This window comes from Elgaria multicarinata, chromosome 2, assembly GCF_023053635.1.
Source record: "Elgaria multicarinata webbii isolate HBS135686 ecotype San Diego chromosome 2, rElgMul1.1.pri, whole genome shotgun sequence".
In the NCBI taxonomy this organism is placed as follows: Eukaryota; Metazoa; Chordata; class Lepidosauria; order Squamata; family Anguidae; genus Elgaria; species Elgaria multicarinata.
In genome coordinates this window covers 98,307,167-98,321,952 of record NC_086172.1, presented here as the reverse complement: position 1 = coordinate 98,321,952, position 14,786 = coordinate 98,307,167, and the positions used below count along the sequence as shown (strand labels likewise).

Sequence of the window (14,786 nt, the reverse complement as noted above, 5' to 3'; positions counted from 1 at the left end):
GCCGAATTTGGTCATTTAAGACAGAGTTTGCCCTCTCATGATCTGCTTTGCCTTAGCTTTACACATTCAAAGATTTGTTCTACTACTGTGACTGGATGTCCAGGGTTAAGCTACATAGGGTGCAGTCCTATCCATGGTTTAACAGAAAAAAAGCCTTACAACTCCCAGCACTTCCCAGCCAGCATTGTCACTGAAATTCAGCAGTGCAATGTTGCGGTGAACAAGCCCCAAAATGATTTTGCTTTAAAACAAGCTGTGTACTCCCCACACTCTGTTTTACTAGGTTGTGTTTTTTTGCTGAACAAGTACCATGTTTAGCAGTGGAGGTGGTGGTAGGTGCACACAAAAATGGCCAGGGGGCACATGTGGCCAGAGAGTTCCGTGTTGTCCATTCCTGCTTTAGCTCTTCATAGGATTTAAGGACATCCTTGCAACCCCTGACCGTAAGGACATCTACATGCATCCCCAAGCCTTTTTGTGTGTGCCTACTACTACCGCTGCTTAATGTGATGCTGTCATGATGCCAAGCCCTCCCACTGAGATGTGAGACACCTCTTCACACCTGAAGAGAGTGTGAATGCTAAGAGCTTAATTAGCCTAACAAAGCAAGACAGTTGCCTATCAACTAAATGGACAGTTTGTCACAGTGCCCAACAGACTTTTACTGAATCCCTCCTTCAGGGAGGGTCTTCAAGTTGAAAACTCTGTCAAGTGGCTAACCTAGCAGACCACCTCCTACCTCCTCTCAACTCCACTCGCTTGATCCTGCGGAGGATCCTGAGAACTGTCAACTCCGATGTTCCCTCCTTCTCCGGCAAAGATTGAGTTCCCAGGGGTGGGTGGGTGGGGGGTGATCTCTGAGCCTGGGCATCCTGTCTGATAAGTTCTTGGGAAGATTCCTCCTTAACTCATGGAGAATCTTGGAGAATTTCTTCCCCTGCATCCTGTCTTGGCTGGTGTATTTCTTTCATGCTCCTAGTACTAGGGAGTTCATACTAGGGAGAACGGGCCTGATCCTGACAGTGCTGATGCTGCAGCAGTGGCAGCAGCAAAATAAAACTGTCAAACAAAGTGCGTGCACACTTTCTTTTAAAGCAAAATGTAACTGTGTTCAAGAAGCTAAGCAATGATTGGAAATCTGGGTCTTTATCAGGGGTGGACTATTACATTTCTAACAAGCCTCGCAATCGATCTCATTCGTTTGAAAGATCAGCTGGAACCTATAACATTCAAGGGGGGGCGCGCAAATGTTTACCTCTCTAAGGAACTGCTGCACAGTAAATGTGTCCTTCACTTCTTTCTAACTATTACATAACCTAGGGTGACCATATGAAAAGGAGGACAGGGCTCCTGTGTTTTTAAAGTTGTATAGAAAAGGGAATTTCAGCAAGTGTCATTTGAATGCATGTAGCACCTGGTGCAATTTTGTCTTCATCATAACAGTTAAAGCTGCAGGAGTCCTGCCCTCTTGACCAGATACAAAAGAGAGGAGGGCACCTGCAGCTTTAACTATTGCGATGAAGAGTGAATTTCACCAGATGCTGTATGCATACAGATGACACCTGCTGAAAATCCCTTTTCTCTACAACTGTTAAAGATACATGAGCCCTGTCCTCCTTTTCATATGGTCACCCTACATAACCCTTGCTACTGCATTACCACATATCCACTGCAGAATCAGTGATGTGCATCAAATGTGTGTGAGGAAAAAGAGATGTGGAATTAAACAGAAATAAGCTTCTGTGCCATGTTTTTCTGTCTTCTGCTGTTATTCTATATGCTAATCTTGAAATCATGACACTAGCAAAACACACACAGAGAGAGAGAGAGAGAGAGGCGGAGTATGAGCTTACTCTAAATCTAACCTCCCTGAAAAAAGCTATATTTAACCCAACCTTGGGCAAGCTTTCCTTAAAATTCCATTACAGGATAGTATGAAAAAGTCAGCACCTGGGATGAATGGGTGTGCATCTATCCTACATTGCAGAGGACTAGGGTGACTCAAAAATGACATGTCATCAAATAAAATAAAATAAAGACATGTTTTTAATTGCAATATTTTGTCAAGTTTACTCTATTATTTCACTAATTCCTCTTTGGCCTTCCACTTCATCAGTGGATCACTTTACTATGTTATTTATTTTGCCCCCGCCCCACTCCCAAACCTGGTTGCTTTTTTTCCCTTTCAAAGATGGGCCAAAGTGCAGAAAGGTCCATTACATCAAGTGTTAATTTTGAATCAATTTCTCTGCTCTGTTAAGGTTGCTACACAAATTTTAAAATCAAGTCCACAGAATTAGGGAAGTAGAAAATTAATCCAGCAGATAATATTTGGGCAATGAATTATAGACATCAATGTGGTTTTCATGCTTCTACAGGCTAAAGAATTATGAGCAGAACTTTAACTTTGAATGATTCAATACCACACTGCATTTTATTCACCTAGATCTTGGAGCAAGTACAAGTGCTGATCCTTATTTATCCAAATCCAAGAGGTATCTTTATTTATCCCTTTTTTTTTAAATACTATTTTTATTGATTTTCAAGTAAGGACAAATACAATAAATACACAGAGTAAAAGAAAACACTCAACAACAATATAGATGTTCCCATAGCACCACTATAAAAAAAAAACATGGGTGTTCATTCCTTCAATAAGCACTTGGTACAGAAAAAGATGCAGGTTAAATTAGAACCTCTGACCAAAAGGATTCCTGAGTCATTGGGGGTCTAAGTTCGCCAGGATTCATATTAATAAATGTGAAAAAGTCCAACCAGTTTTCCACAAATGTGTCTGATGTTATTTCTCCTCTTGCTAGCCTCCTATGTTGTGTCAATTTATCATTTAAAGCTAGTTTCCAAATCTTATCAAACCAGCGTTGATGGTCAAAAGGTCTGTCGCTTTTCCAGAATTGGGCAATTTCCCACCTGGCTGCAACCAGCAAATGGGTGACCAAGGCTTTGGGAATAATGTTTCTATTGGCATTCCTAAAAATAGAAAGTAGAGCCAGTGCTGGGCCAGTTTCTACTTCAACATTAATAATGTTTGTAATGGTTTGGAAAACCCTTGACCAAAAAGTTTTGACCTGTTGACATTCCCACCAAAGATTAATATAAGTGCCAGGAACGGAGCAACCACGCCAACAGTGCGGGGATATACTAGCACTAATATGGTGCAGTCTAACAGGGGTGATATACCACCTGTGAGTGATTTTCAGAGTGAGCTCTTTAACTTTTGCTGATATTGTTTTATAGGGTGCTGATTGCCACAAGCTTTTCCATTCACCTTCAGTGAAACTGGTGCACAGATCATGTTCCCAAATCATTTTTAACCCTCCCTTATCTGGGAATTGACAATTCAACATCATGTGATATATATCAGAAGCTCCCCCTTTAACCTTTCTAGAATAAGTCAGGCAAGCTTTCTCAAATATAGTAAGCGAGCGTGGAATGTTATGGAATCGATATAGAGCATTTGCAAAAGAGACTATTTGCAGTTTTTGGAGCCAGGTACAAGGGAGTGGGCTCAGTTTTGCCTCTAATTGTTGCATTGATATGATTTTTCCTTGTATAAAGAGATCACGAATATGGAAAAACCTTTTTCTTCCCAACCTGCAAATTGTCTGTACCCATGTTTGTTTTTAAAACCTTCTTATGGCCAAACTACATCTGACATTTAATCCATCCCTTTAAGTTGGGCAAATCTTTTTTCAAATGCAAATAGCAGCTGCAGGGGTCCTGATTCAGCTTTGGACTAAGACAAGCAGACAGTGTAAGTTTACACACACACACCCATACCATGGTACCTCCCAGTGAAAATTGCTCTACCCCAGAGCTCCTATTTGCCTTGGGAGGGAAGCTCAAATTATTATTATTATTATTATTATTATTATTATTATTATTATTATTATTATTATTATTTATTTATTTATTTATTTATTTATATAGCACCATCAATGTACATGGTGCTGTACAGAGTAAATACATCATATATAAAAAAAGTCACACCAAGAGAAGGGAGGAATGCTGTTTGTGTTGTGAGTGGTCTCCTTTAAAGTAGCAGGCACCACTGCCCAGTGCTTGCCAAAAGAGGAGAAGGGATCATTTTGTGTACTGTTGGTGCTAAATGTGGTGTGTGTGTGTGTGTGGTGGGAGAGTTTGCTCTGGCAACATTTGTGCTGAAATTGAATTCCACCAACATTTGTCTCCGTACTACTGCAGTCACTATTGGCCAGTAGCATCCACCCATGTTAATCACACTTGTAGTTCTTGTCATAAATAGAAATTATCTTTGAAATTGGAAAAAAATAGCTGTGAAGCCATATTCTTATCCTGTAGTTTCATATTGCATTGAAAGTATTTATAAATGTGTGATTAAAGAGTTTAAAGATTTCAAAGGAAGATTCTCAGTTGGACCAGAGTCCTGTCTTCTATGACTTTTACAAAGCTGCCTTTCTTAAATACTAGTTGAAGAATGAACTTATTCTTTAATGCTGCCTTGAGATTCAGTATGAAATTGGCAGTACGTTTATGTATATATCTAATTTCTTTGCATTTATCTTGAGAAATATACCCAGCAGTAGTTTATTCATGCACATCAGCATATGTCAGGGAAATTATCTATGATTTTTGCTAAATCCCAGTACAGTTTTTACAGGTTTCCAATTATAGTTTAGAAGCCCCCAATTAATCTCCTGTGAGGCTTTACTCTCTCTCTCTCTCTCTCTGACAAAAAAACTACAAATGTTTGAAGTGGGGAAACTGAAGATGTCACTGTATGTATGGCATGTGAGTGGTGCAAAGTAAATTTAACACTCCCAAACCCTTGATCTTCTAGTTTAATGAAACAACTTAGGTAAGCATTTCACCTGTCGGCTTTTGCTTGTGAATTTTCATAAGCATAAGTTGAAAACGAAAATGTTTCATCTCTGTTTTAAAAGGTTTGTATGCATTTTTACCATTTAATCCACCAGTGGTGTTCATTGTGTGTCAGAAATCAAACTAAATTTATGCTGAGATTCTGATTATATGACAGTCTCAGGAATACCCTAGCCAATAAGGAGGATTCTTATCTTAGTACCAAATTCATCATTACATCGACACCCCAGTAGGAGACATATCACTTGGGGATGAAACCCATTGAGATTGCTGAGTAAGCCCCATTAACTAAAGGTAATTGTAGAATTAAAAAAACCCACATTGTAATAGCATCATGGCCACTGTTTTTAGTTTTCATCTCACCTTGTCCTTTTTTCTCTCTTTTTGCTGCAGTGTATCTTCATTCTCACCCCAATTGATTTCTTCTCAACCCAGTTCAGGGAAGCTCCAACCTAAATGAGCTAAAGCTTAGGTAGAATCCCCTCATAGAGGGCTAATTGGGATGTAAAGCTAAGTTTAGCATTCTGAGAATGGCCCTAGTTTCCCTCTCGCCTTGTACATACCCTTTTCCTTCTCTAGCACAGCTGTGAGGAGGTGTTCAGAAACTTTCGTTTGCATATTTTATTAACCACAACTTGCTACATTGCCCAAACTTGGACAAACTGTGGTTAATCTTAATTATGATTAGTAGAAACAAGCCATCTTCAAACCATAGGTTATGAAGCTAGCTTGTGTTCACTTAAGAGAAATCATACTTAAGAGTGATCACAGTAAAGGGACTTCCCTGAACTTCATTAGAGAAGCTCAGAACTATAGTTTTCTTGGCTCCCAAGGCTCAGTTTCCCTGAGCTGTACGCTACACCAGTAAGTCTTGAAAATAAAAGCCTTTAGTTTAGCCTCTTAACATTACACAGCTTTGTCTGAGCTGCGATTAATGTCCAAGACTTAGACAAAAAAAAACCCAAAAAACTGCCTTAGAGCCAATTGAAAACTCACTGAGAAATGAAAGTGCTTTTTGAAAATAGCAAAAGTGAAAATTTCAGCTTTTTCAGTTCCGCTCTGGTATTTCAGACAGTTCTCCCAAACTCTTCTTGTGTATGTCCTGTCTTCCATTCAGTTCTTTATGAGGCAAGAGAGAAAATGGACACATCCCCCCTACTGGCTACTATTCACTCCAATAGTCTGTAAATACCAAGTAGATTCCAAATTGAGCTGAGGTGAGTTTGCTCACCACTACTGAGCAGTGAAAGCTGTTGGCATCCCATTAACCTACACACGTACACTTCAAGCTGCTGTTTCCTCTCTTCTTTTTACCCTTTTCACCAAACACCTCATCTATCACTTCTCTGTGTGTACCAGATCTTCTTCTTCTTCTTCTTCTTCTTCTTCTTCTTCTTCTTCTTCTTCTTCTTCTTCTTCTTCTTCTTCTTCTTCTTCTTCTTCTCTTTCTGAGTGATAAGAATTTGTGAATTTGCTAAAACCCATCATTTTTAAAATCCATTTTTATTGTAAAATATTAACCACAAAAGTAATATTAATAGAAAGAAGAGAGGAAGAAAAAGAAATATACTTCTGTTATTCAGAATATGAACTTGCCTAGCTTATAATATTGGGATGTAGTAAGATATGAAAACTAGTTCTTCTATTATTTATAATCTATTCATGTGAGAGACAGAATTTTTTCAATCTTTTGTCTCACTATAAGCTGAACTGGGCATCAAAACATAGGCTAAGTGAATAATAATAATAATAATAATAATAATAATAATAATAATAATAATAATAATATTTCTTACTCGCCTCTCCCTTTGGATCGAGGCAGGGAACAACATTAGTACAACAAAACAACACATCTTAAAAATTCTTGGTTTCACATTAATCTGGGTAGGCCTGCTGGAAAAGGCTAATCTTTAAAGCTATCTTAAATTTAGAGAGAGTGTTAAGGTTGTGAATCTCCTCTGGCAGGCTGTTCCACAGTCTGGGGGTGACAGAAGAAAAGGTCCTCTGGGTAACAGTTGTCAGCCTAGTATAGCCTGTAATATAAGTTTTGCATGTGTCCTTAGCTGCGTGGGTTAGGAATTTTCCCAGTGCTTGGTCAGACAACCTCAGAGGTGGCACAGGCTTTGGAGTGTCACTGGGATTGTTTGCCAGTCCCCAAAGCCTTAAACAAAAATTTTAAACCAGTAATGCAACCATCGTTGGGTGTCAATCTAAAACATGTGTGGAATTCTTGCCTTTCTCCAAGGCTAGATCTACACTACTGCTTTGTAGTAGTATTGAAGTGTACTAATAACTATAGGGGCATAATCCACATTTTATATACCAATTTCACAGTGTTATTTCCTGCTTTTTATTCCACATTCGTAATGATTTGACACAAGGTATAGATCTGGGCCAAGAGTTATCTGAAATCTCTTGTAGTTGGTGTCTGAGGGGAGTTTGCCCATCATCAGGTAAAATGTCCTAAAACATTCCATATCACCAGCTGTGTCAGTTTCTTGGTAGGGTCAATTTCAATCAACTGAAACTAAAAATCTCATAGCTGTAGTTATAGAGCAGGGATAGGCAACTAGATATTTTTGATTATAAATCCTTGAGCATTGGCTTCGCTGACTGAGGGTGATGGCATTTGTAGTCCAAAACAACTGGTGGATACCAGGTTCCCTACACCTGGTATAGAGGTTCAAATACAGCAGCCTCAGTTCATTTTTTGTTTTGTCTTAATTGATTTGGGGATTAATTGATAATCCTTTCCCCCCCTCAAATCTACACGTTCTGTATTTTGTCATCTTGTTTGACTATTGCAACCATAAGCTTACCACTAGCTTATTACTAAACACTGTTTTTGATATATTACCTAGAACCATTTCTGCATAAATATATTTATTTATTATTAACAGTTCGTTTATGAACTGTCTTATCTACTGAAATACCATCAAGGTGTTGTACAATAATTTCAAACATGAATGAATGTTAGGATCCCTGGGGAAACCCATTGTCTGTATCCTCTGTCTGTCCATTCCCTCTTCTCCCTCTACTCACATGCTATGTACTTACATGTTTTCTTCAGTGATGAAACGACCTTTGGTGTTTGATGAGAGATTCTTTTCACATGATCATTGCTTGATCCTGTAATTATCATTTATTATCATCTAGAACAAATGAGCATTAAAAAAATGTCTCAGACTAGACATTCCAAGCTATAATTGTAATTTTGCTTAATTCACAAAGAACTTGATCTACAATTCATAATATTCTCCAATTACTTATGGGCATTCCTCTTTGGCATTCTGCTGCATGCTAAACAAGGCAAAATGAATCATTGTTATTTTCTATTGTCAGCTGAGACCATCTTGACAGAATTACTAAGTGTTATCAGTTCTTTCAAGATTGCTTAGTACCAGCTGCTGCATGGCTCCATTGCTCTTAAACTGCACAGTTCTTTGGCCCAGTGCCTGCCTAATCATTGTTTAATGCTTCAAAAGATAGCATCTTACATTTGAGACAATACTAACAGATTTGCATGTGGTTGAAATAATTGCTAAAATAAAAAAGCAGGGGGAAACGATGTGAAAATGGCATTGTGCTTTACGAAGCCGAAAAAGACACCATATACCTAATAGAATTACAGCTTGAATTTGAGGAAGCTTAAAGATGTTTATATAGTCAAGTCCGTGGTCTGTCAGGTTCACATTCTAGGGAATGATGATATACTTTACTACTCAGTCATCACTTTTGTTGGAAAATATGTCCACTATATATTGAAAATGGAAGGAAATGGGCCTCCATATAGGAAAAGCAACCTGGATAATTTTTTCTGCCTTCAGATCATAGAATCCAAAGCATGAAGAGAGCAGAAGGACTTGATCAAGTCAAATGTTCTGCTACAAGGCAGACACCTCTACACACCAGCCTAAATAACTGACCTAATTCAGAACACAGGCCCAATTCATACATTACAAGCAGCAGTGTGGGAGCTACTCCAGTAAGATGGATCAGCATGTTGATAGGGCATTGGGTGGCTATGTATCCTACTTTATGGAAAACGGTCCTAAATTTGAAAGGGTTTGTCCTGTTCAAGTTTGTTTTAAACATAAGTCATAGAAGTTGAAAGGGACCTTGGAGATCAATTCCTTGTTCATTGCAGGCTTTGTACTGCAGGATGCAACTACATTATCCCTGATAGACACCACCCAGCCTCTGCTTAAATACCTCCAGTGAAGGAGAATACATCACTTCCTAAAGCAATCTGTTCCACTGCTGAATCACTCTCTCTGTTAGGAATTTATTTATTTATTTATTTATTTATTTATTTATTTATTACATTTTTATAACTGCCCAATAGCCGAGGGCTCTCTGGGCAGTTTACAGTTAAAACCATAATGTACCTAACATATATTTTTCCTAACATCTAGCCAAAATTGGCTTTCCTGCAATTTCCACATATTGGTTCTAGCCCTGCCCTCTGGAGCAACAGAAAACATCTTCTGCATGACAGCCTTTGGGATGTTTGAAGACTGATGTCAACATCAGAAAGAGCTTAACATACCAGCTCTTTCATCTGTTCCTCATAGGACTTTGTTGCCGGACCCCTCACCATCCTGGTTGCTCTTCTCTGGATGCCTTCCAACTTGTGAGCATCCTTCTTAAAATGGGCAACTAGAATTGAATACAGGACTCCAAATGGCTGAAGGCAACAGAGCTCAAGATAATAGCCTGTTAATAGCACTGTGAAAATGCTTCACATATCCCGGGAGATCCCAGGAACCAATGTGAAAAGGGGCATGTGCATTTAAAATTGAGCATTGAAATATAATGTACATTTTAAAAAGTATTATGCAGGCAACTTTTAGATTGAAGGCTGAATTGCAACAGAAGGTTGTCTTTCAACAGTAAACCTGAAATTAATTGAGACACCCCCCAAAAAAGAGATGTAGACAAATCTGACTCCATTAGTCCTTCATGAAGATACTTTTTCTGCAGTTTGTAACCATATTGTATACTTATTTACTCAAGAGTAAATGTCACCAGATTCAGTAGGACTTACTCTGAAGTAAGTGTACAAAAGATTGCCGCAGTTGACTCTTTAAATGAATTTGGCCTCTCCTGAGGGAAATTTGATGTCACAAAATTTGAAAAGGTTGCATCAGCAGCACATATGCCTTCCTCTGGACAATTTAAGATGGCATGAAGTTCACCCAAGTTAGCTAACTCTATGGAAAGGAAGAAACTAATCAGCCTGAATCTAATAATGTTTGGCATAACAGAGAGCGAGAGAGCGCTTGTGGCAGGAGCTCAATCAGACCTGGGAAGTTTCTCCAGGATACTATCTATCCTGTTTATCAAAACTCAGATTCTTTCAGATCGTAAAAACTATGTTCAGGTCACCTGCTCTTTACTACAGAGTTCCCCAAGGAATTAAAAAAAAAACTTTCAAAAGTACCTCTGGGAGGTTGAGTTAATAAAATGGTTTGTTAAACGCAACTTCATTTCATGGCAGTAAAGCAAACATATTGAGAGTGGGACTTGAGTTATAATAAATTGGATACGTAGCCTAATCAGTGGAAAGCTTTCTATCTAAAGGAATGTACTCTAGGATAATATTCACATTTCATCAGTATCAAACTGAGTTTAATCAGTTGCAGATTACTGCACAATAGCTCAATCATATTTAAAACGTTGTCGAGAAGCAGGTAGAGAAATTACTCACTAAGATTTTACAAAAGTTTGGCATTGGACTCTAAAATCTTTGCAAGCAAATATATTATATATAAAGTTTAGGTTTAAAAACGAATGGGATTACTTAAAAGAAACCATAAAATAATATGGGTTACTTGCCAGAGTTGTTTGGTTATATTGCAAAGATGTGGATTTTGTCTGATTTAACACAGAAATTCATTCCGCTGTGAACTCAAGAGAATTGGTCCCCTGTGCTACTTCAACACTGCTAGAAGAAACTTTTTGTGCAAGAGAACTGGGAAATGGGAAACACAGTATAGTAAATTAGCAGGCATGTTTCCTGTTTGATTGGGAAAGCTTCATGACATGTTTTCAGGGCTACTTCCCTTGTCAGTGAGACTTCACCAACTTCTTTATGATACAGAACTATGCTACAGATGGGAGACAAGAGGAAAACTAAATTATTGTGCTTCCTGTTGTCAGACAAAATCAGGCTGCATACATGTAGAGAATAATAACAGTGCTACCCACTGTCACTTCTCATCACTCTGGGTGCCAAAGATTCGTTTCTACATAACATCTCTATAAGATATTTAATCAAAACACAAATGAGAAAAATGAAGGCAAAAACATAGATACATTTAACTTTTTCATTCAGATTTGCAGGTAACATAGTTTCTCCAGAGGTTAATTGAGCAAGAATCCAAGAACCCCTCCCATCACTCAAATTCTATTAAATGAGTAGTACTGTTTACAGGTATAATATGATTTTATTTCCTTTTCTAAATATGGGCTTCACTTTGCTATTTTAGAAGCTACTTCTAAAATTATGGGATGCATATCACAGGTTGCTTTTGAAATGCCACATTGGTACCGCTGGTGAAAAAATAAAATAAGCTCCCAATGCATTGAACTATGGGTGTGGGGGTTTTGTGTGTGTGTGTGTTTTGGTATGGATATTATGCTACAAATTTATGCTTCAGCTATTAAATGTATGATATGTTGTGTTAGTTTTTATTGATTGTTCAGCTGCTTTGGCTTTCTCAGAGATAATAAAAGTGGGATATTCTTTTAATTCTATATAAATATATAGGTCGTTATTTTCATATCTCATTACTCTACTTAAAATAGGCTAAGTCCAACATTGCAGAAATGGACTTTGGCTTATGTAACAGGTGTTTCCTTTTCCCTCCTCTCCCCTGCACCCTCCGCCTGCCCTTCAGATCTGCTCTGGAGAGTCCCCCAACTCTCCAAAGCAGATTTGGAAGGTGCCTGGGGAGGGGCGCTGAGTGGGGAGGGGCATTCTATCCACCAGCCGTGTCTGTTCCGCTGGCAGAAGAGTACCATTAGATATACAACCCAATGAATGAATTCTTTACAAGTAAAAGAACTTTAAAACACACGAATAAAAGAGTTTTAAACCATCTACAGCTAATGAAAAAAGGATAATTCCTGCATTCCAGGTTTTTTTTAAGAGGTTAGAAATGTAGAAAAAGAGGCTTGAAGCACATAAACCTGAATTCTGATGACACATTGTGTGTTTGGGGACTAGTATTTCTCTTCCCCACTGGCCAAATTTAATGGTTTTAAGGAGTGAAACAATTTCTTTAAACTGAAATCCTATCTGGGGTCATCTACCATCTCATCCAAATCCCTGTTGGCTTACACTAACGAACCATGGCAGAAGGTGTGTTTAGGGGTGGTTTTGCCCAGTGGATCTTTTCATTTTAAATTCCTCACCACCACCATCACCACCACAATTGGAAACTCATTGGGCCCATTCAGAAGACACCTTAAATCATTGCTTGAACCATGGTGGTTAAGCCAGAAAGCTAGGTTGTGTTCAGAAGACATCTTAAACCATGGTAAATAAGGCTTTTTGCTTTATTCACCATAGTTAAAGCCATGGTTTACGGTGTCTTCATGGCCTAGCTTTCTGGCTTAACCACCGTGGTTAAAGCCATGGTTTAAAGTGTCTTCTGAATGGGGCCTGTGTGTGAGTGTGTGGAAAATAAGCAATACAAACTCTAGGCTGCTGAGAAACCTGAGCCACTGGTCCCAAAGCCAGTTCAAAGTCCTCAGAATGCCCTATTTCAGGGGCCTTGTGCTTGCTACTGCAGGCAGGAACACTGCCATGGTAGCTTTCCAGCTGCAAAGCTTTCTATGGGCAAGGCTCTGCCTCTAGGGTGGACGGAGCCACCATGCCCCATCATAGGTTTCCCACCAGCCAGCAGATCTGGGAGTTAGGGTTGCTATGACTGTAGTTAACACTATGCGCCTGTAGTTTTGCACTGTGGGATTCATCAGATGACCATTTTATTGCACTCTCTCTACTGCACACTCATGGTTTTTTTGTGCATCCTTTAGAGGGTGCTGTCTGCCTCCTGCGTGTCTCCCACTCCTCCTTGCCTTCTTTCAGTCACAAAATAGATCCCCAAAAATCTAACTTTTGGGGGGGAAACAGAATGTGCCGCCATTTCCTGCTATGTGCAGGAAAAGTGACATGATAAAAAAAGGCCCCCGAATGGGCCACGTGGTCTTTGTTTACTTTCTCGTTCTTCTCTAGGAAGAAAGAAAGAGGAAGCATTGTGGGACAGGACTGGGGGTGGAGAAACGACGGTAGGGAACTGTGATTCCCCATCCCCCATCTGATGATGCTCTAAATTTTACTTTTAATTTTGAAGTGATATTTTAAAAAATATTTGTATCAGTACCATCAACCTTGTACTCCATAGTTAATTTACCCTCAAAAGCACAAAGATAATGTCTTTTAAAGTTGTGCTTGTGAATATGATGGCACAGGAGAAAACCAGGAGGGATTCTAATTATCAATCCTCCATATTCAGTTTGTCTTTGTGGTTTGCTCTCCAGTTTTTAGCAACATGCAAATGTTCTATGAGGCCCAAATGTAAGCCCACAGGCCAAATTCAGCAAGATACTTAAATACATATGTAGCATTATGAATACGATCAGTTCCTAGAAAAGTAAATGCTTCAGAACTTTTGCTTAAACATTATTTGTAATGATTATGGTATAGTAGTTGTCTGTGACAAATTGTTTAAGGTTATAAAGCTGATAGAATTCTGAAAGTGATCTTTGAGAGAGAGAGAGAGAGAGAGGAATTTATAATTCTAGATAGAAAATGAGTTTCAGCCTGGAAGCAGTCTATTCTGCTGTGAAATTTAGATTTCAGTAAGTTAAAATGCACTGAGGTAGTAGTAAGGTGCATTAAGCACTAAATCGCATAAACCTAAAATCAGGACATAATATTACTAGGAGTCCTGAGGGATCTAAAGAAGAAGGCATATAACTATTGGAGAAACCTGATTAAACATTCCTCATAGATTCAAATGGCCTTTAGATAAGTTTGAGCATTATTTAGAATCCTGATATGACCTGGGTATAATTAAGGGCATATGTTGGGTTCTGAAGAAGTTTATGGTTCATATAATCATAGAATAGTAGAGTTGGAAGGAGTCCATAAGGCCATCGAGTCCAACCCCCTGCTCAATAATAAAAGCAGCATGCAGAACAAGATAGACACCCACCCACCCCGAAACAAATACCAAGTTTATTTTTCAAAGTGCTCTGAACATAAACATGATGCTACTTGTATTGTCATTCCCCCCCCTCCCAGGTTGCTTAATTGTCTATAAAGTAATAGTGATTAATCAGAATAATTATAAAATAATAACCATATAACCAGCTTCAGAAAACAGCATACAACATAAGGCACACTGTAATGCATCCAAATATTTAAGTTTATTTGAGACTCAGGAGTTTGGTTTATTTTATATGGTGATATAGGAGAGTGGCTTTATTCTAACATTTTAACGTTTACTATTGTTTTATTATTTATTTCTTTTGACTTACTTGCTGACTGTAAAGCTGCCCAAAGCAACAAAAGAAAAAGTCATGCTATACTTCCGAAGAGTGCACAGACACTTTGATTCTCAAACTTATTTCTACAATGATGGAAGCCAGAAATGTACTGAAATAGTTGGGTTGTTCCAAGAGCTTATTGGTTGGTTCATTGATGCAATGCCAAACCATGCTTAGTGAAACATGAATGAAGCCTCTACTCATTCCCCTCCCTCCCCCAGTGGTATGCTATGATTTCCCGTCTCACCACCAACAGCCTGCAAATCACAGTTTGAATTGGGTTTGCGGTTCTGGTTTGTGGTCAAATTATGGTTTTGTTGCAAACATAACTTTTCCAGTTTTAGATG

General features: G+C 38.6%; 1 protein-coding gene across 1 annotated transcript in view; it reads left to right on the top strand.

The window, feature by feature from the left end:
- Positions 1-14,786, top strand: part of GALNT18 (polypeptide N-acetylgalactosaminyltransferase 18) — a 349,029-nt gene that overhangs the window by 208,724 nt on the left and 125,519 nt on the right. The window lies entirely within an intron of this gene.